The sequence below is a fragment of the Syngnathus acus genome, chromosome 5, assembly GCF_901709675.1.
Source record: "Syngnathus acus chromosome 5, fSynAcu1.2, whole genome shotgun sequence".
Classification (NCBI taxonomy): Eukaryota; Metazoa; Chordata; class Actinopteri; order Syngnathiformes; family Syngnathidae; genus Syngnathus; species Syngnathus acus.
This window is the reverse complement of record NC_051091.1, coordinates 4,636,211-4,658,514: the sequence shown is the minus strand read 5'-3', so window position 1 is coordinate 4,658,514 and position 22,304 is coordinate 4,636,211. Positions and strand designations below refer to the sequence as shown.

The 22,304-nt window shown below is 42.8% G+C and overlaps 1 long non-coding RNA gene across 1 annotated transcript; it reads left to right on the top strand.

The window, feature by feature from the left end:
- Nucleotides 1-12,826: 12,826 nt before the first annotated feature.
- LOC119122795 lies at nucleotides 12,827-22,133 on the top strand. The gene is made up of 3 exons (XR_005097950.1): nucleotides 12,827-12,944; nucleotides 14,855-14,990; nucleotides 20,978-22,133. It is a non-coding gene; the product is annotated as an uncharacterized LOC119122795 (long non-coding RNA).
- Nucleotides 22,134-22,304: the final 171 nt, after the last annotated feature.

The window sequence follows — 22,304 nt, the reverse complement described above, 5'->3', positions numbered from 1 at the left end:
TTGAAATCTATTACTATCCAACTCATTTCAAGTCATCTTTATTAATAAAGGAGACATATCATGTAAAATAATTTTTTTTTAGCTTTTAGATACATTTTATTGTGCACTTGGAGTCTCCAGGATTGTAGAACATTTTAATCTAATCCCTCCAGGTGCTGCAGAGATGCCTTTAAAATCTGTTAGGGACATTTTTTACTCCATTCAATTTTCTATTATGTATTTTTAACTGTTACATCACAGTCTTTGGGGCGGCACCACCAAACAATGTATTGAGTGTGGCCAAACGGTTTCACAAATCCGCAAACTTTATTACTGGGAAAGACTTGTACTCCAAAATCAAGGATGCCAAAGGTACAAGTGGAGAGAGCTGTGCCCTCTATGTTTTCACGTTTTGTGAATGTACAGTGATATCTCTACTTACGAACCTTTTGAAATACGAACCAGAGGCTTGCGATTTTTTTGCATTCACTTACGAACCAATTTTCGACTTCCAACTGACGCCCCAGCCAAACCCGCACTTTATCTCAACGTTGCACTGGTGTCACTTGTTACACCCTTTTGGCGACACCCCTTTGACATTAAAACGTTCATGTCACAGCCTCAATCATCTTTACAAACACAGTATCTAAATACTCCAATAATTTAAATAGAACCGATTTTCAGTATATCGCTGATATTTGAATTGAAAAAGAGCTGTGAAATGCTAGTCCATATAAAAATGCTAATCACAATTCTACTTGTATACAAACATCATTTTTATAAAGAATAGTATTAATTTAATAATATATAATTCTACAAAATTTACAATTTTACATATATTTGGTTGCAAAAGAAGAGCTACAATATTGTTATACGAGAACAGTATGGACCTGGAGAGTGTCCTTATCTTTGCTGAGCAGACTAGAAATGCATTCTAACATTGTCAAATGACAAAGAGGGAGACAAATAAGACTACAAGTGCAATGTAAGCGAGCAATTTCACATTTTTTTTCTCTTGATTTCTTCTCATTCCGCCACGGCGCAGCCTGTGAAATTGGGCCAAACGTCTGTTGAATGAGACAGAGGGGCTTCCTTTGCTCGCATTTATTTCATGATAGATCTGCTTTCTGTCGCTCGGTGATACATTGAAACTGATCACCTGATACATTCTACCTGTCTCATACAGAATTTTCCGGTCACAGCAATATGAGCACGAGATTTATTGTTACAGTGTGCAATCAGAATGTGCGCTTTCAGTCTGCAACCGTGCAGGAATGGCCCACGCCAGTGGAATTAGAAGAGGCATCTCTTGAAAATATATACGAGTAGTGTGCTTTTTTGCTTACACTTGCCTCGAGAGAGAAAAAACAGATGCTCTATTTCCCCACAGGAAAGTCTGCCATCATTTTCTAAGAGCAAAGGTTAATGTGACTACCGTATTTTCCGGACTATAAAGCGCACCGGACTACAAGGCGCACCTTCAATGAATGGCCGATTTTAAAACGTTGTCCTTATATAAGGCGCACCGGACTATAAGGCGCACCATTAATGCAACATGTCAGATTTTTAATCCAAATCAAATCATTCTCCATTTTATGTTTTTTATTTCAACTTCAGACGCAACTAATTACTTTATAATCACAAAATAATGATCCATAGTCTTTTTGATTCATGATTCATAGTCTTCAGCGGGCCACTTATGATTGATTTCATGACACAATGCTGAGGGCCAGTTTAAATTTAGGAATTTGGTCCATATATAAGGCGCACCGGACTATAAGGCGCACAGTCTGCTTTTGAGAAAGTTTTAGGTTTTTAGGTGCGCCTTATAGTCCTGAAAATATGGTACTTTGAAAAAAACAAAAGTCTTAGTACATGCCATTTAATCGGACCATTTTATGTGCGATAAGCACAGGGAGTTATTTCTAATGGTTGTTTTGAATCTTCTGTCCCACTTCCCCTCAAATCAAACTTCAGAAGGTGGGGAGGGGTCCCGGCAGGAACGTCTAAAACTGGATTAGAAGACTCCCCTGTTGTGTGCTACCATGCAGTCATGTGTGAATCCTCGTCATCAATATTGAGGCAGTGGCGCAGGGAGATGTATCAGCAAATTCGATTGCATTCGAAGAAATCTGGGGTCCCACCAAAATGCACTGGGATGGTCCCCCCCCCTCCACAGCCCCCCATCCACTTTCCTTTGACATCATTTCATGCCCCAGGATTGTATGCTCCATCACATCGATGTAATGTAGCTCACAGAGGCAATCATGCAACCTCTTTGGCCTGGAGGGCTGCCTGCTAGGAGGGGCGAATGCAACTTTTGCACTTCATCAGCTCAGTCATACAGTAGATGCCACGCCGGTCTTCTCCACCATTTGAAACAAAATATTTCATAGTAGCGTGTGCGCTGGCTTGAGGCCTTTTACTCCATTTCTGCGCCGTTCCATACTTTTCTGATTGAATCCCACCGCCTGCTGAAATGTCCAGATTCGGGAATTCTATCTTCTCACTGACAAAGGACATCATCCTGGATTTTGAGGACACTTATTGATATTGGCTTGTATGCGTAACGGACATTAATATTGCATGTTACAAAGGCGAAGGGATTACATTTGATACAATGCTGGTCTAAGTGTGCCCGAGGTAAAACGAATAAGGAGAAGTACTCTGTGCCGTGTGTGTTTTGGGAGGTGAACATTGAGATTTGTGTATTATCGGGAGAATCAGAAGATTGATTGGCTTGTACGCGTAGCCTCAGGGGAAGACACAGGAAGAGGACAAACAAGACCGTTCCCAATGGACCTCTCGGAATCGGCCTCAGGGAGGTCGAACCGGTTGGACGAGAGTAATACTTTGTTCCACTGTGAGTGCTCTCGCTTTACTGTGCGCGGACCCAACGAGAACATGTATTATTCACGGATCCCGCTGGGTGATGAATGAGAGCCCTCCTTGGTGAAGTGTTGGAATATTCACCAGTGCTTATCTCTTTTAATCCAGTGACCTCTGGCCAAGTCACTTTAACTGCGCTTCTCAAACTGCAGAAGCAAGTTTGTTTAGCAAAGGCGTTTATCAATGAGGTACTTGTGATAATATTGCTGATGATGGCTTTTTGATTACATCACATTGGTTGGACATTCAGAATTGAGTTTGGCTATGTGTATGACGCGTAGTGTAAAAAGATGATCCTGAAATAGTTTTTCTAAATATGTGACGTGGTGTTAATATGATCTTGAGGAGATGAGGTGAGGCGTTGGTCTTGCAAATGCTTCCGCTATAGATGTTGAGATGCTAGTGTGCAAACATTTAAAGGAAATGAAAGGAGCCACTTTAACTGGTCATTATTGAAGTTGGCTGTGACCACTCCCACAGCGGTGCAGCCCTTCATCTTTAATGTTAGAGGTCTAATACGCATCTGCTTAGAAATACGCCACGCTGGTAGTGCCGTGTTTAAAAATATCTTTATATTGCTGTGTGTGTGAAAGAACTGAACGGAGAATTCCTCAAAGCTTTCAGTCCACATCTCGCCGCCCGCTATCTCCGTCCTCGCTCATCTTCGCCTCTACACGGCAACTTCTCTCTTGCCTTCTTGTTTCATTTCGATCCTGATTACGTGCCTGTCTGCCCAACTTTCAATTTCTCTACCAATCGTCTCAAACTTGCCCAACTTCTTCAACGACAGGAAATTTTAATTCTCACCCACCATAGCATCTCTCCCCGTCTGACAGCAGGTGGCCAGGCCAAGATTGAAAACACAGTCATGCTCCTTCTCACACACACACACACATATACACACACACTGAGAAATAAAAAGACGGAATCCTCTCACTTTTATGCCCATGAGCGTAGCAGTGGTTAAGCTTGTTGGGCAATTAATGGTGCTCCTTGTGGCTATGAGGAGTTTCTCTATTCTAAACAAAGCCTATTCATGAGCTGAGAGATAACCCCTGCGCCTTCATTTGTATCAAGGAAAGAATAATTACCCCCCACGCAACTAATTTGTCTCCGTAGCTACGATGTGGTCGTATGCTCTATCTGGTTAAGGAGCTATCAGTGCTATCGTTGCCATTCTCTAATACACACTTCCCTGCAGGCGTCTCTCGAATGCAGTGAGAATGCAAATTTATTTCCAAATGTACTTTTGTATAACACTGAACATTATTTCTCGGCTGGCACCATCTCTTAGTGTTAGCTAGTCCGATTGCAATGTCGCTGATGTTCAGATTGGTTAGGTTATGTATTTTCCATTAAGAGCACAATTTTTTTCAATATATTTTTAATTTCAATGGCATTTCTTTTAACATTTCTTGACTATCTGTATTTAGTATTATTATTATTTTTGTTGTTTGTTAAATTACTACAAGCACGTGTTTAAATAGAACAAGTCAATGTATTGCAGATTTTTTGTTCGTTTTTTTGAGACTTAAGACAAGGTAGCAGCAGCAGCAAGGCTTTCTTGGGAAGAGCAGCATTGCCATCTATCATCTGGAAAAAGAAATGCATGCATTCAAAAAATATAAATCTCTAAAACAGTGAACAAGTGCAAAAAAAGGTTCCGTAAATCAAAGTGCATTACAGTACAGTACAGTATCCCAAATTCAGGTGGAACTCTTTCACCATTAGTCATTTTTTTGTCAGTCATCCCTTGCTCTGACTTTTATCTTTATCTTATCTTTACCTTTATCTCTTTATCTTTAAACGGGTATAGGCCTACTTTGCTCAATTTGGTAAAAATGGATGCTTTTATTTCAAAGTCCCTCCTTTGCTTAAATCCAATATTTCAGAAAATATGAAGAAGCACAAAAAAAGTCAGCACAGAATGAATTTCGGTAGGATAGATAAAACCACATTTGATATCACTATCATCTTTTTTCTAAGTCCCAAGCAGTTGATTTTCCTTTTTTCTAACTCCTCCCTCCCACCCTCCATCCTTTGCTCTTCAGCGCTAACAGCCCTTGACAGCTGGAGATGAAATTGAAATTTTGATATCAAACACCTACAGAAAGGAGCGCTGACCTTTGATCAATGCGCTGTTTGATGTCGTGACATGAAATTTGCATTACAGGAGCTCGGGCGGCCCGACGCTACCACAAAGGACTCATGTCAGAAGGCTGTCAGGGAGCTGCGAAGGTCAAGGATCTATTAGAAACGAACAAGCCCTCCAATCCTGCACAAGAGCCCGGTACACCATTTGATGCTCAATACACAGAAATAAAATAGAAATTTGATCGCCACTTACAAAGCGGCCACACTCGGGCAACCATTTAGTGTTAGTCGGACTGATAGCAAAGTATACAGAAAGAAATTCACTCTGATGTTGTGTGTAAATGTTTTATTGGAATTAATGGAAGCACATTGCAAGCTCATACTAAGTATACAACAGTAGTCGACATTAAAAGGGAAGACCAGTTGAAATAACAATAACTGCCGTGGTCCTACGAGTAATATTGCATTAGTGGAATTACAATTAAGTAGTAAAATCCACCCTTTTTTTAAATCCATCTCAAGGGGGCGGTCATCCCAATTTGAGGCGATTGCTGTTGTGAGCCACTGGGAACATACATGCGTCCCGCTCTGTCGTCTATTGATCTGTGGACAGATGGATCAGCGGGTCACTGAAGCTGTTCAATTATTCACAGCGACACATCATTTTTCACGCCAAGATCTGTTTCATAGCACCAAAATAAACCAGTCAGTCCGAGTGACCATCTCTCATCATCAGTGTGCGGCCTCATTATACCGCCGCAGAGGAGGTGAGGCAGGGTAGAACAAAATAGGGGGGGTGTAGACTTTCGCTTCTTTTACCGCGCGTAGAAATGTTTAAAATCATTCCAACCAAGATCCCACTTCTCATCCACAAGTCATTTCCGTGTATAAAAGTAGGAGAAAATGGATGGATGGTTGTCCCCGTGCTCCACCGAATGTGTATCTCGGGTCACCAACAGAACAATTATGTATGGCATTACCTCACTCCACATATTTTCTGACGACTTTACGAGGCAAGGCTGAGCAGGTCAGACGGTTTTAAGACTTTGCTGCCCTGATCAATAATTTTGTTCCCTGTAATTATCTCACCATTGCACTCATCAATTACATTTTCGAGGCTAATTTCTCGCCCGCAGATGTCCATTCTGCGAGGGCGTCCAGTGGAGCCGGTGGGGGAGGGGCTGATTAATGTACTCTGTCTCTCTGTCTGAAGTCGGCCAGCACTCACGGAGGCTAGAATGCACAAGCTCGGTCACATGACACTTGACCAAGTGAAATGAGCTGTTTGGCGGCCAAATCATTATGTTCCTCTGATGAGCCAAGTTTGCAGAATGTTGAATAATCCATCAGACAACCCCCCCCCCCACCCCCCTGCTCCCCTCTTCGAGGACATTACTCCACAGCATCATACTTGCCGTTCTCCTAATTGAGAATAAGAATCGAATAAGAGAAAGATTGGCCAGGGCAGGGTTGAGGTCAGAGCTCAGTCAGTTAATAGAGTGAATTAATTTAGGCAGCCAAGTTTCCGATTTCCTAGTTCTTATTTTCAGTAGTATCATTGTCCGGGATGCAGGTGCATATATTTGATTGTAATTTGTAATTTGATTGTAAATGTATTCCAATGTGTTCTTAACCCCTCCAAAATGGGCCTATTGTGACCGGTCGTGATTTTTTTTTTTTTAAGTATCAGTGTATTTTTATTTTTATTGTAAGGAGGGTGAGAGAGCGATAAGCTTCTGCATTCCTCGAGTATTTTAGATTTTTCAACAGCACTCAACAGCACTGAAGAGCCTTCTTGAAGTACTTTTTCTCTCCACAGGGGGGCAAACATTAACCATTATTTGCATACAGTGCAGACCATAACCATTTAAATAAAAAAATAAAAAAAAGCAAGGCTTTTACTGTTTATGAGAATTATTTGAGTGCATTTAATAGGGAAAAAAAGGTTTTGCGTGCTACATTTTTTGGCACTTTTGCATTTTAGGGCAAGTTTAATTCAAATATAACCCCCCTCAAAATGAAGCATATCTGAATGTAAAGTTGGAAATGTCATTTTGAGCTTCACTACTGAATTCATTTGACAAATATTTCCGGTTTATTTGTAAGGATTTGGTGAATTAATCTTTTGGTTAACTGGTGTGTGTGTGTTTAACTAATTTCTCCCTTTCAAAAGTCACTCTGCTTTTGCCTCGGAAATTAATTTCCCACCCCGATAGACAAACTTGGCTGTTTCATCCTCTTTTCAGTTTTTTTTTTTTTGCCTGAGGCAGGAAGCGAACACAGGAGGTTTTGTCCTCTGCTGTAGTGCCCCCCACCTCAAAACACCCCCCATCCCCGTTCTCCCGGCAAGTCAACTTGATGTTGGGAGATGAGACGGGAAACAGGTGTCACCCATGACCTTCAGTGTTCAAACACCGCAGGCCTCACAACGAGGGGCGCTCCAAGGAGTTGGGGGGGACCTGACCTCCTCTCCTCGCAAGCTACATTACCAGGACCATCCCCACCCTCCTTATCGCTTTAGCAACAGTGACAAATATTAACTAATCTCTCCCTCCCATTTTTGCCACTGGGGATTATTTCTGTCACAGCTGATGCGATTCAGGATTGTGTGTTTCACTGCAATACTTCAATCGCACGTGAGACAATGTTTCTCTTGGGCTCTCACCTCCACCTCACATAGCTATGACCCCGGGGATAAAGAAGGCAACACATAGTAATAACCTCAAAATCCCAGCCTGGGGCTTATGTGAAGCCCGAGACATTATGGAAGTGAGCTGCCGAGAGGGATAAACGTATGTGCGAGTGTGTGAGTGTGTGCATGCATGTGTGTGCGTGCACTTGTGTGTGCGTGCGTGTGTGTCCATGGCACTTCTCTCAGCGCCTCCATGCTGCTCCCTCATAAAATAGATTAATTCCACAGATTATCAAGGTTGAATAAAGTACTTACTGTTAGCCAGTGATCAGAAGAAGTTGATGCCTTGTTCAAACGTACTCAATGGGTGGCCAAGTTGAGGTTAAAGACATGATGGAACTTCGACGAAGTGACGGGCACAACTCGACTTTGTGAAAAATGACTGGGTGGAAAACTCCAGACATAAAGTGTGGAATAAACCAAATTATCCCATGTTTTGACAATAAAGATGACTTTGTACAATAGATTTTAGGACGCTAGTGGTCTATAGATGACTAAATGATTTGGATACTGAAGGAAACGCTAAATTCAGTTGAACTCCGGTTCGGAAACAAACATGGTGAATCAGCAATTTGCTGTTATGCTGCTGCAATATTGTTTTACTTTTGATTCCATGTTGTTCTTTGTTTAGGGCTTCTAGAATTTGTCTGTAAGCGTGTCTGTTTATGGACTAATGGTTATTTGGGTTGTGTGTGCATGGCATGTCACTGAGAGAAGCAACTGTTTGCCATAAAGACAGATGGCAAGCAAATGCCTTTTATTGCTCGCTTTGACCACATGTGCATCCCAATCACATCAGTTCTGAAGGCCGCGTCGGACGCAACGTCTCTTGATCGGCTAAGCTCCCTTGACCGTGAACGTTTCAGATCTGCAAGGATGCTGTGATTCATGACTTTTTGCATGCCATCTCCAATACTGTACATTCACACCAGTGTACTCTCAATGTGTGCATGTTTATATACAGGACGTCCGTGCGTACATGCTATGTGCACATTCTGAAGATGCTTGTGGACGTCCGAGTGTCATATTGCCTTCCTATGTGCCGATACAGAGCCCGGAGCTACAAGTCACACCTGGTGTGTGAGAGCAGTTCACCAGCTGCTCATGATAGAGTGTCAGATGCACACTCACACACACATGCACACACAAACACACACCAAATATGCATTGCATGCTCACAAGTGTATGTTTGCTCAGTTCATTCCTGACACATTTGCATTTATACTTTAGAGTCGTGCATTCACATTTGCCTGTTGGTGTCACGCACGGTGCAAGAATACATTTTTGTCGCAAGGACACGAGCACTGAATGCTGAAACTGAGAACTTGAATGCATGAAAAGAAAACGGGATTCTGTTTTCTCCCCCACCAAAGAAATTGGAATAGTTTACAGTATGCATCGGAAGCGGTAACCAAATGTATTTGTTGGGAGGAGAGATGAGGCTGAGGCGGAAGGCAAGGAAAGCATCATGCCTCTCTTCGGACATAGACAAGACCCCTTTATCCAGCGTCGTCTGAGTCGAGGCTCATAATTGGACTTTTGTGCTGTGTGTGAATTCTTCGCCTGCACACTTTCCCAGACTGCTTCCAGCTCACAAACAGATTGGAAAGCTTGTATGCAGCAGGAAATCAAATTGGGACATGTCTCACAATAACAAGAGAAGGACTTTCAAAGGGTCTTGCACCCATGAATGTGTCGGTCCAAAACTCACAGACTCTCGCGATCCATTTAAATTTGCAGGAGAAAACTTGACAGGAAAAGGAGACAGTTTGGTTTGTTTTTTTCGTTTTTCTCCAGGCGTTATTCAGATTACTAGTGAGCACTGTGGCAAGTTGCATGGCAGGGAGGAAAGAACCGCATCTCCAAGGTAACCACGGGGCCTACAATTGTCTCAAAGTCCTTTAGAGCATGCAGCTGCAATGGCACTCGTCTGAAAGAGCTCTCTTTCGGCCATTGGCAGTAAGAGCGAGGAGAAGGGGGCAAGAGGATGGAGGAGCGGGGCCTCCCTTTTCAAGGTCTTTCAAAACAACAAAAGCATTTCTACACTTTTTGTCCTCCACTCATCTTTGTCAAATTGCCAATCTTCCTTGACATTCACTCCTGTCTGTCTCTCTCTCTCTCTCTTTCGATGAAACTTACTAACAACAAAACAATCATAGTGAATGTTTTTCCAGAATTAAAACTGATATCATACTACCACTAAAGTGAGACACGTTACGCAATCGCTCTTGAAAGTTTCGTGTTGTACAACAAACAGCTATCCGATGTTTCCATGGCTGAAGGTCCATGTGCCTCCTTATTAGGCAGTCGAAACCCGAGTGTAACAAAGCACTTTTTGTAATTCAAAGCATACGAGTACGATGGGCCCTGCTTGGGATTGCTTCCAAATCAATAGTCATGCTTTTTGGATGGAATGTAGTTGCAACATCTGCTGCCTGAGGTTGGAAGAACAGGTGCCATACAGCACCAAAGTGGCGTGAGAAAGCAAAATCTTCTGGGAGGGAGCATGGCAGAACCAGCTGCTCGATGTGTTGTGTGTGTGTGTGGGGGGGTATTTTATTAAATCACCAACAATAAAATGCATCAGATTGTAAAGCCCTGGAATCAAAATGGTATTCCCCAGAATTGTTTGTTTCCCGTTGGGCAGTATTGTCTAACTGCTCTGGATGCTGCTTGTCCTGTCTTTTTGTAAACACACCCAAATATGTCGGGAGTTCAGCAAACAGCAAACTTTGTCGTTCCAAGGCCTCGCCACAGAAGCCAGCCCGAAGGAATTAAGGAATTTCACCACTTGACTTCAAGTGGGCAGAATGTCAAGTCAAGAGACTGCAAGGTGTCTCTGAAACTAGACAGATTGCAAAAATACATTTTGTTCCCACATAATGTTTTAGCAAGCTTATTTTTCATCCGATTTGGATGTTTAAAAGTGGTGTGATGTTTCACAGAGAGGGAATTGTAAATTCCAGTTGTTGCCTTTGACAGCTTTAGGTAACAGCTGGTCTCTGCCCTGGAATGAATGTGAGGCTCATGGATACTTTGTCAAGCGTCCAAAAAAAAAAAATTCGTATTATGAATTTCAATAAACTGTTCACTGATTAACTGTAATGTAATTAAGATCTAGAACATAGATGTCAAACTCAAGGCCCAGGCCTTGTAATTTTATGTGTCCCGCAAAGCCAAATTTTGCATAGACATTGTGTCATCACTAAAATTACAAATCGTCTTCACTTTTAAAAAGTAAAGATATTGCTTGCAATTTTTATTACCATCTGTCTTTTTCAAAATATTTGAACAGTTTTTACTAGTGTCTGATTTCAAAACAAGTTATTCATTAGTTTGTTTTGTAGCCTATACCGTTGACAATCATAATAGCCCTCCGAGGGAAACTATGACCACGATGTGGCCCATGACAAAAATGAATTTGACACCCCTGATATAAGCTTGCTCAAACTTGCTGCTGGTTGCTAAGCAACAGGAAGTAACCTGGTGTCTTTTCCCACTGTTTCAGACGTAAAGTAGATGGAAGCTCGGCAATAATCCGTCACAGTTGCAGCAGAAAGTTTGCTTTGCTTTTAATTGCGCACCGCTTCTTCTCCTATCGAACGTACTGCATCCTGACATGATGCTGGCAAATGATCCGAACAGCCTGAAGACCCAAGTACGCTGTGGGAGGTCTATCAGTGTTGACGCTATGCCCACCCGGATTATATTGCATTTAAAGCTGATGCATATCAGCAAGATGACTTTTCCGTATGGCTCAGAGTGTCACATCAATTGTGTCGCTTTTATTTGTGTGCTGTAATCACCAAATCAACTTTGAGTGAATGTCTACCTTCTTATGTTACTGAATGGAAGCAGTGTTGACTTTAAAGAGGAGACCGCTGAGTATCCTCCCGATTACTTTACCTCATCTATCACAGCACATAATCTGGACCTCTCTTGGGTTCTCACTCACAGATAGCTAAAGGTTAAGACCATCAGCAACCTTAAATGGAGCCAGCAGTCTATAGGGAGAAAAGACACTGAGGAACAAGGAGAGACATTGGCACAATGCAATCAGTCCTTTTCAGACCCCTTGAGAAAACTAACTCCTTCGCTCCCATTGAGGCGGTCCAAGTTGTAGACAATAACGATACAGACTTTCCATATGGACACCCGGAGACTGAGCTCTTGCAGTATCCCTTACACAGTTGAGAAGTTTTTGCGTATCCTTGATAAAACAAAAGCCTAAAAACAGATTCATTCAAGGGAGACTGTCTTACTTGTTAGTTTGCATGAGGAGAAAGAATCATGTATGTTTCTATTCGGGTCGAAGCCAAGGGACAGTTGGGGGTGGAGTGCCACACACCTGTTTCCCCCAGTCCTGCCGTCAACCTTTGAGTAACTAGCGTGAGTTTTTTGGGAGTGGTCTTTGGTCCTAAAGGGCGAGGACAGTGTTATTGTCACCCATTTAGAGGATGATGGGGGACACGTGGCGCACTCTTTGGAATGCTGGCAGGGTTGAGGGTGAATGAAGGCGCGGAGGGTAGCAGGTGCTTGGACGGATGTGCCAACGCAAATCAGCGTGGCAAGATGTGGTCAGGGTGTGGCGGTCACAAGGAGGAAACTGAGAGGGGGGGGTATCCAAGCAAAAATTAAAGAACACCCTGTGATTGGCCAGTAAGCAGTCCAGGGTGTACCCCGACACCCGCCCAACGTCAGCTGGCTCCACCTCAGGAATATGACTCAGCTAGAGTTTCCCTTGTAGCATCTCCTTTCAATCACTAGGACTTGACTAGCTTTACACATATGCCCAGAAACCTGGAGGTCAAGCTGTTACTCAACAGAAACCGGATCTTCCTTGACGGGTCCTTATGGTGCCCTCACTAAAATGCCAGTCTCCAACCTATTGGAGTTAGAGCCCCTCAAGTCTACTTGGGTGGCACAATGTACTGTTCCAAAACTAGATCTGAGGTGAAGCTGGTGAAGCAAGCACGACACAAGTGGTAAACATGAGCTGGGGAATGTCTGATAGAAGTTCAGAGGTTAGAAAGAAGCATGCCTTGGCAGGGACAGAGGGACATAGCCACCTGGTCATCTGGGTTAATTATAAATGAGGCGAGCCACAAGGGGGGAAGATGAGCTGGACAGCTGCCGCTTCACACTCACATTTGAAACACACACACACTCCAGACTCCAGCCCATGCGCATTGTCCACTCCACTGAGCACCGGATCCCAGGGGCCCAACATGGCTGAAAAGTCCTTCAAAGCAGCCAGGTGGAACTAGGGAAAAGTTCAGCATAACAGCCGGTAAAATATTTTAAACTGTTTTTTTTCTTAGACCTTTCATAAGAAACTGTAAAAAATAAATAAAAAATTCTTCCTTGGCTTCATCTGCCATATGTCTACAGCGTTCGTGCCCTCGATGAGGAAAAAAAAGTTCATTTTGCTTCTCTAATCGATGTCAACATTATATGTAAATACTCAAAAGGTTCACAATTTGTTGTCCTAATTCAAACAGCAATTTGTCAGCACCTCTTCTCAGCAATGCCCTTGGGGCTATGTCCTCAAAGATAGTTGTCTGTCTAATTGTCATATAAGCGTTTTTCTATGCTCAAGCAGAAATCTGAAACCTCACAGGTGGAAGTGCCCCGCCCCCCCACACACACACACACACAGCATGACATGCCACACACAGAAATTGGAGTCAAATTGATAGGTTGATTCATAGGGAATAAAAAGGAAAGCCACAGGAGTTTTACAAATGGTAAAAGTAAACTTAGCTAAATGTCATGTTAACCAACACGCTGAATGAAATGAGATGATATGAAAGTGAGACGGCGAGAAATTTCATAAACTTGATCTGATGCCACCAACTCCCTCACACATTATGGAATTATGCACCGTATACGCATATCAGTCATATTCAGCACTCCCATTTAGACTTGATAATATTTCGCAGGCTGGGTGGTGATGGATGTAAAATGATGATGCTGGCTGATTATTTTGTGCTGATCCAGTATAAAACTCCGCAGACTATAGAGTCGCAGCAGCCAGCTACAAGAAATTCTTCTCGGGTTTCTCCTCCAGATACAAGAGAACAGAACAGAATGCACTTGACCTTTTGTATTTTATTTTTTTTTTGTGTGTTCCAGAATATGTAATATTAGTTGAGCAGTGCTGCAAGGTGAAGATTACTGACTCAGTTTATATCCAAAGTCTCCCATTTTGGAAGTACTCTTGCATAACAGACCGAAAACTTTTAAGACCCTCGGATCAAACATGACATACCAGTTTAGCAGCCCTCTCAGTACATAGTACAAAGTATTGTATCATTCTATCATCAAATGACACAAAGATTTATTGCATTTCTGTGAGAGACAAAGGCAGCTGCTCTAAAGTTGCTGTTTACGGCAGATGGCCTCAATAGCATCCAGCCAAAGATAAATAAAGAAAAAGTGCCGATCGGCTGCAAGTTGAGACCAGCTGTTGCTAGCAGCAATGGAGCAGAGAGCCGGCCGGGTAGCTGACAACGACAATCGTCCAGCGCAACAAGAAGGCAAGAGGTGAAGTGGCAGCCGTGGGAGTGCTGAAGGAAGCACGGGGGATGAAAGGGATCAGCTCAGAGTGTTGGATGTGTGATAGCGTGGTGTTGGGCCAAGGCCTGAGGAAGTATCAGATGTGACACATTCATGTGAGTTACTAGGGGATGAGTCGGTCTCTGTGACTGCTCGCCTCAAGAAATACTGACAGACGTGCAAAAGCAGGGACACACCCTTGAGTAGGGTAAAAATATCAGTGAGCTAGCTACCAATGACAAATAAATAAATCATTATCGATGAGGGCGTATGGGTAGAACGAGCAAACAGCTGAGTCTTCAAATTGGAAATGCACCGCCCCAAACAAAGCAAAATGTTGTTACCTAATCTGCTGGATTTGGGACCCCACAGCGTGCGAAACGTTGTTTAATCCCTTTTATCGAAGCATGCACACGTGTTGGAAAGTGTAAAAATGTCAACCAAAGCGGTGATATAGAACAGACGTCTCTTAGAAGACAACAAAAAACATTTGGCATATGAGAGCATTCTTCATCCAACACGGATAAAAGGATTCAATTAATCCCAAATGTCAGGCCGTGTGTATAAATCACCAGGCAACTTCAAAAGCGATAGAAAGGCACTTTTTATTCCGCTTATATTTCTTTTCTATTTGTCTTTCAGTCCTGCATGTGACTCCAATCGGCATGCGACAGTGTCACGGATAACGCGAGTGAAATTTGCTTCGTCGTTCTCCATTCCACCCATCGTGACTGACAGCTCGACGTTCAATAATTCATCCGGCCTGGGCTGTGTGAAGGTCAGGAGATCATCTGCGAGTGTCGCTGAGACGAGGTGGAACTGTCATCAAATATTCATTAACGCGCTCTACTGCCAATACGTTCTCAAAATACCCAATCTCTTCCGCTAACCTGCACGGATTTGCACTCAACGCGACCGACACCGTTTCATGCTAGCTCATAGTTGAGGTTCAAATTCAGTGCAAATGGTTGCTAGGAAATATTTTACGGGAAGGTATCTTTACCAACCCAGCCAAGCAGCTGGAGAGACGTTGCAAAAGCAATGACCTAATGCAAGTCCACACACATGCACGCTCACAAAACGCAAATACACACTTATCGTAATCCGGCACATATTACGCTCTACTTACTCCTCGATATTAGCCAGGTGCTGCTGTTGTTTGCCGCAGCATTTGTAATCCTAAACTGGAGCCGTTGGATGCATCCATATCAGCTTGATCCGATCAATGACTTGTTGCTATTGGTATGCCACAGCAAATGGACCAGCTGTTCCAATACAAGACTTCCGCCTCCATTTGTTGAATTAGTACATTATCTCATCCAAAAAGACATGAGAAAATAGTCATGAGATTTGACTGAGGATTTATGGAATATGTGAGCAGTTGTGTTGGAAGTCAGAGGATGGAGCCACAGGTGTTAAACAGCTAAGCACTTTAGCGGCTCGGGCGGGGATAGATGTTAGTGAAGCAAGAAGGCTTCTGCGACAAGCCCCTCTGCAGAGCAACTCAAAGCTAAGAGGTCAAAGGCCACAGGGGGCGCAGTGGGCGACAATGGAAGCCATTTGTTTGCTTGTCGTGGCTCAATAGGTGAGCACTGGCCGGGGGACCGGCTTCTCAAAACATCTTACCCGTTGAGGAGAAAAAAAAAAAAAAACCATACCCCCATGGACTCAATGTCAGGAATGTCCACCGCACACAATGTCAGTCACTCAGCACATACACGTCACAACAAGCCGCGTTTGCCGCTGTTCACACTGCACTGTTTGCTTTGTAGCTTTGTGAGGGGAGCTTACCCTGTAATAATGCGACAGCGGTGAGGAAAAAGAAAAAGCATGGCCACCACCGGTGAACAGCTCAATGTTTGTTTTCATTTGAATGTCACAAGGTCTATGTTTTTTTGGTTTTGTTTCTTTTCCCCCCCCCGCCCTGCACCTGTGGAGCAACAGCCCAGGACTGGTAGCATTGTTTTGAATGTGATCCAGCTCGAGGCTTTGGGCCAGAACAGACTTATTATGTATGATTGTTACCTTGAACATGTTGTTGCACCCGTTCCTCCTCAATTTAGACTTTTCTATGTATCGCACGGTCAGTCGAGCTTTTTCAGCTCATTCATAGAATTTGAATGAGCTTTTCAGCAACATTTTTTTTGGAAGGTTCCTGATGGGCCGTGGAATCGAGATAATTACATTCAAGCGTTGTCGTTTAAAGATAAATGAGCTGCAGGAAGTCATGATGGCTTCTTGCATCTGGTTGTTGTGTATCATGGACAAATTCGTACTTCGTCATCGCTCGTAATCACGCAAACACTCAGAACAAACAGGTTGAGGGTGTGAAAATTGTCCAAACATCTTATCCCCGGTGCAAATCACATTGTTCTGCTCTGACGAATCTCCACTCTGCAGTTCCACATTCCGGTGCGGTTGTAACTGTCTGTTTTACTCCGATTGTTTCCAAGTCAGGTGTTGAAAGACGTAGCTGAACGGAGACGTTGGGTTCTTGACAAGTTGTTTGGATCTTTCTTTTACACTGGAATACATGAGAAAGGAAATGCTTTTTTGAGAGCGAGTGAGATTTATCTTTATGAAACAGAATTTTGTCCACTTAGTCCTGACTGCAATCATGAACAATCCACAGTGGGTAGTCTAATCTTCTCTAGGGTAATTAGATTAGTCAAACTGACTTCTTTTGAGCTCTCATATTACTGGTAGCCCTAAAGTGAGTATTCCTAATATCTCTATATAACGGGGATTATCCTAAAAAGAGCAGCGCCTGAATTGAGCGCACAAGCTAATTATCTCCTTTGGTTTGGACCAAGAGAGGAAAACAAAAGAAAATTCAGAACTGTGGCACAATGTCACGCCTCAAACCTTCCTGATGTGCCCGCAGGTTAAAAAAGCACAATAAATTGAGCACAGGTGTGTGCGTGCGTGTGTAGGAATGGAGACGATCAAGCAGGTTTGACACGCAGAAGCACCCGACGGCAAAACTAATTGCCTTCTGCTGTCTATGGAGCAAAAGGTTAAAGAGATCTGTCAGGATAGAACCATGACGGGGACGAAGAAGAACTGCGTGAATGACGAACGAAATGACGAATGCGTCACTTCAGCGGTCAATATGGTCAACCAAATTTAACAAATTGAATTGAAACAAATATGGGTGTTGTTTATGCTACCAGTTAATTACTGACCTCAAAACCTCTGAGAAAATGGATCTTTATGAGTGTTGTGCAGATTTGGCCAAATGCTACCACGTATATCACACGGAAGACGTTGTCAACGTCTTGTGTAATTCCAGATGTCAAAAAAAAATTTGACATTTGACGGCATGACGAATGCTTGTGTAAATGTGTTCTGTTTGGCTTTTAGCGTTTGTCAGGGTCCAGCGGAATGTTAATACAGCACACATGGCGTATTCATCTTAGTGTTTGGGTGATAGTTTTATAGTTGTGCCTGATGATGCGCCACTTCCTGCTTCGGATCAATTGATGCCTGCTGCCAGTCGTGGGTCGAGACATGATTTCAGTTTCTCAAAACCCCAAAGTTGGGTCCGGTGTCAGAGCTGCTAAGTCATATGTGATTGTGTCAAAGGCAAAATAAGTCTCATATGTCTGATTTATATGACCACAATCATTCATAAAAACAGGATTAATTTTACCATGGATTATTGAGTCCTTTACTGCTGAGAAAATTCATGAATGCAGTAAATAGAAGTCAATAAACACCCTTGGGAGGCTGACATATTGTCTATCATAACGTCACTGCAAGTAGTTGGAATTAATTGACACTGTGTACAATCATTACTTAATTTGTACTTTTAATAAATCCATACAGAGCCCGCAGCACTCTTGCGTTGATTTTAAGTGTGCATAACATGGCAGCCTTTATCCTATTAGCAGCAGTAGATGCCCGAGGGCAATAAAAGAGGAAGGGGGAAGTCATAAATAAAAATGAAAGAAAGGCAAGTAAGCAGAACACTTCAGCACAAAATACATTTATTGTGTTTGTGTGCCTGTTCAGTCAAGTATGCTTAGTACAACACAAATGTTTCTTACAAAGCAATTTACAGATGGTGATCTAAAGTCACTCATCTGATTAGTTGTTTATTATCATTTGTCTTAATAAACGGGGATGATTACTACTGTACTTCACAAAAAGCAAAGAAAAACCTGACTAACTTTGGTTGGTTGCTGTGAACGAATTACAACTTTGAGGTTCAGCATGGCTTCATTTGCCAGCGCCACAGTCAACCTCCCCCTTTTGAACTCGCCCCAAACAACGGGCTCACCGACAGCTTCATTATAACATGCTTATTTCCATGATGATTGATTAAAATAAGCCGCTTCTCTTCAATGTCCCGCACTGACCCGAAGAGATGAATGTACAGCGGAGGCATAACAATATGCAAAAGCTCAAGATCCTTTACCACACTTGTTTTTTTAACATTCCCTAAGTTCCGATCCTTGCTTATTCAGGCTCTTTTCACAAGGTCTCTTTTGAAGCCAAGGAAAAAGGCTCAGCAGAAGCAGGTGGTCGCTCTTTTCTTCCAGGCAGGTATAGAGGGGGGCCGGGAGCTCTCTGCATGAGCGAGTCCCACTCCTCCATCCCTCATTCAGCTCCGCTTTAGCCTCCGCTATTCACAGAGGCCCTATTTTGTCAGGAGCAAAGCAACATGGGGAAAGAAAGAGGGATCATCCTTTTTTTTTCCTTTCCCCCCCCTTCTTTGTACGGCACATAGTCGTACAAGTGGTCCCAAAGCCTCTGCTAACGAGCAAGCCTCAGACAGAAAAGAAGGTTTCTGGAAAAGAAGAGGCTTGATTTATATGGACTGCTTTTTTTCCCCTCACTGATGGAATGTCAGTCTTAGCCTGTTGGGTGGTTTTGTACCTTTAGAATATATAGAGGAAGTCCATGATAAATAAAGCTTACACTGAATGTGCCAGTGTGCATTCAGCAAACTAGAAACTTATTCAATCATTGTCGTTATGCATTTCAGGGGGAAAGTAAGTGGGTTAAACGTGTGTGTGTGTGTGTGTCTCCAATCTGTGCGTAATCAGATACGGTGTGTGCCACGAATAGCAATGTCTATGCAATTACATAGATATAATTTCATAAGTAACAATGCAGAATAACATTCAAAGAAATATAAACAACCTATCCCAAAAGAGACCATTTATGGCCCTCTGTGCCCTAAAAAAATATCCAGTTACTTCAATTAAATGGAATTTTCCACCACTGGCCTGTGGTGTGTTTGAAGGTCTTAATTGAATTTGAACCAGCGAGCCACTGTGAGTTAGCTGGCTAATTACATCTTCGGTGTGGACTGTGGTGTAAACCAACCGTGTAATTCATCATAGGAATATTTTGCTCAAGTTAACTGTTGAATACATTCGGAAATAGAGAGACTGGAAGAATGGGAACTTGAGTGAACGATTAGTCATTTTCTCGTCAACACGACTCCCACGACAAAGACGGTGTGAGATCCTTTGGTGGTTCAAATGCAGTAAAAACAGAGAAACAAAGCGTGCTGGCAGACAAAACGGTGTTTGGCTGAAACAGATGTACAACACAGAGGTCACCTTTCAGAGAGCCAAACGAGCACATTCCTCTCCTTACATGGAACGAAAACAGTTCCAGGCCATCGCTTCTTTTATGAAATATTCTATTCACAAGGCTTATGAAAACAAACACCTTGCCCGTCTACGTACGGCCTCGCCGCTTCATCGTTGTCAGCGCGGTGTTGACACAAGTAAACACCTGCTGAAAAGACGTGGAAACCAACCGCCATTTTGCTCATACTTTCAACAATGCATACCTTGGTTGCGGCTTAAACTGTTAGCATAACACACTGGGCGAACACCTCTACCCACGCCCACCACGTGACAGAACAGGTCAGGTTGGGGATGCGGAATGGCGTGTCTCTCATCGCTTGCCACCGGGCCACCGAGATACGTGTGGAACCAATGACAGAAAGTTGGCACGGGAAAGCGCTCCTCGTTAGACAAACGCGGAGAAGAAGCTCCTCATGCTTATGAAAGACGGAAAATGACGAAACGACGGGAAAGAGAAATGCCGTCTTTAAACACCTGCAAATGTTGCCGAGGTGTCAAACAGCTGTCATGTCTTCGAGTACTTTTTGGTGTCCTGATCCTTTTTCTAGTATCCTTCATTGTACTTTTCGCTACATCTGTATTGCAGCTTATCAGCGAGCGCTCTATTGACACACAGCCTTTCTGCTTCCTATTAGCAAAGCATCTCCATACTCCCGCAACAGCCGTTAGCCATCCAGTCCCAGTATGGCCAGTTGGCGGCCTTTCACGCCTCTCCATTTTATAGCTGATGAATCGCTGCAGCAGATGCTTTGTTATCTTTGAAGATTCCAGAAAGACAAGCATGATAAATCCCCCATAGGCCGCGCACATCCATCAACCATTCGCCAGACATCATGATGGCCCCAAAAATGCGTGCACCTGAGTCGCATGCGGCTTTCTGTGCCAGCTTTCCACTGGAGACTTGCCTGCGTTCAAGAACAGTATGTCCATCCCAGCTATGAAAACAACAATATGGTTGGTGTCAAAAACCGCCATACAGAAAATGGAAATCTGGTGTGGTCGTTACGTTTTTTCACGAGGCATTGTCACGGAAGCCTCACGTGCACTCCACTCATCCGTCGCAATTTCACACAGCGGCGCAAAAGTCTACCAGTGAAAAGGAACCAGTTATGGTAGCAGATGTCGTTAATGCATTCCTTTCCATGTCAATTCTTTGCAGAGCTCATGGAGGTCATAAATCGGCAACAATCACTTCAAGACGGTGCCGTGTCTAAGGTTTAAGGCAAATAAGTCATAAGGTTGTATGACGCTTCTCAATTTTGCAATGAATTTAAAGTTGGACGTTACAAAATGAACACCTTTTGCATCTCGTGTATTTGCGGTATGTTACATTGCAGAGATTTACAGTTGGACTATTGGTCACATTTTTAACCTAGTGGCCTGTTAGATTAGTTAATAGAGTGCTTTTAAAAGCAAGTCATCCAGCGAATAAATCACACAAACATTTCCCTTAAAATAGATCCCAAAGCACCTGATCCATCTGTTGTAGGCGCGTCAGAATACTGTGTCAAGCATATTTGGGGCAACCGGGGTTGGAGACCACATCACTTGTTGCGTGCAAATACAGAAGCAGAAGACAAGCTATTTTTTTTTTTTTAAATCGTTGGTGTTTATTTTAATACTCAAACATGAGAAATGCATAAATCATCACTTGTTTCCACACATCATTAATATCAAGTATGCTTGTGAAATACACTGTAATTCGTTTTGGCTGCAAGCTTCGACGTGTCTGAAAACAGCTGTAACTACAGCTTTAAATTAACTGTTTTAGACTGAAAAATAGTTGTGATTAGTTGTGAGTTTCAAAATACCGTTTAGTGAATTTATTGACACTTTTCATAACATGAAATGAATTTAATTCATGATGTAACCGTGACGTCCCGTTTCACATTGCTGAAATGGCTTCCTGTCACTTGTAGAGAGAAGGAGGCCTCACCTGCAATGTGAAACCTGCTTTTATTTCTTGGAAAAGAAACAAGAAACCAAACCACTGAAGTGCCTGCAGTGCTGCAGGTGCGAATATCTGTTTGCCTGTAAGCATGATTAATAGTAATGAAATGTGGGACTTCTCCCAATACGGAACAATCACCCATTCCTTGACGTCATCAACCAACAAACACAACATGTCATGCCTGGTAAGTTATGAAAAAAATATTTGTAGGTAAGGAGTCTCATGGAAAATTGATTTATTGCCTATGTGCATTACTGAGATGATGTACGATCATTACCATTTGAGAATTGAAAATTATGTTTGTTGATCAAATTGAAATCTGAATTGATTTTAGGTACTTATTAAATGACATTTAGCTAGCTGTTGTCTGTTTGGTCATGCGGCACTCGCACACCGAGCTGTGATTGGCCAAAGTAACTGTGATGTCATTTTCAATCGACAGCAAAGTGGCAAAATGGCCGCCGCCCTGAGACCGATAAAAACGGATGGATTTTGCGGGTTAATTCATCGTCCACGCACGCAATATTAATCAGAG